This window comes from Chiloscyllium punctatum, chromosome 18 (assembly GCF_047496795.1).
Source record: "Chiloscyllium punctatum isolate Juve2018m chromosome 18, sChiPun1.3, whole genome shotgun sequence".
Taxonomy (NCBI): domain Eukaryota; kingdom Metazoa; phylum Chordata; class Chondrichthyes; order Orectolobiformes; family Hemiscylliidae; genus Chiloscyllium; species Chiloscyllium punctatum.
Window position 1 is genome coordinate 18,714,860 of NC_092756.1, and position 604 is coordinate 18,715,463.

The 604-nt window shown below is 43.4% G+C and overlaps 1 non-coding gene across 1 annotated transcript; it reads right to left on the bottom strand.

The window, feature by feature from the left end:
• Nucleotides 1-211: 211 nt before the first annotated feature.
• Nucleotides 212-293, bottom strand: trnas-gcu (transfer RNA serine (anticodon GCU)). Its single transcript has one exon. It is a non-coding gene; the product is annotated as a tRNA-Ser (tRNA).
• Nucleotides 294-604: the final 311 nt, after the last annotated feature.

Consider the following 604-nt stretch of genomic DNA (forward strand, 5'->3'; position numbering starts at 1 on the left):
TCACAGCAACTTGATTTGCAAAAGGAAACCGCGCTCCCTTTCATTATCCAATGCAACCTACATTTCAATACAGTTTAGTCAACAGGCTCAGACCATTCTTTGAAATTTTGTAATAGTGTAAATGCGTATAAACTGACCATTAGCGTTGCAGTTTCAAAATGACAGCTGTGATCATCTGGAAACAGCATCACGAAAATGCTGTTGATGACAGCGACGAGAGCGGGATTCGAACCCACGCGTGCAGACCACAATGGATTAGCAGTCCATCGCCTTAATCTCTCGGCCACCTCGTCACAGAGGCAGCGACGGCTATGACCTTATGAATAATTGAATTGGGTAAATTATGCAGAGCAGCAGATATTTCTCCCTGGTGTTGGTAAAATGATAAATAACACAGTACGGTTCCAAGACTATGGTCTGACCCCTGGGTTGTGGGGCAAATGCACTCCCACTGTCACACTATGCACACAGTGATCTGAACAAAAATGAGGAAATGACTATGTAACAAGGTCTGTTGAATTCTGTGAAGATTTGAAGCTTTCGGAATGAAGAACCCGAGACAGCAGGAGGTGTTCTTTCAATAAAGAGTTGGATAGAGCTCTTA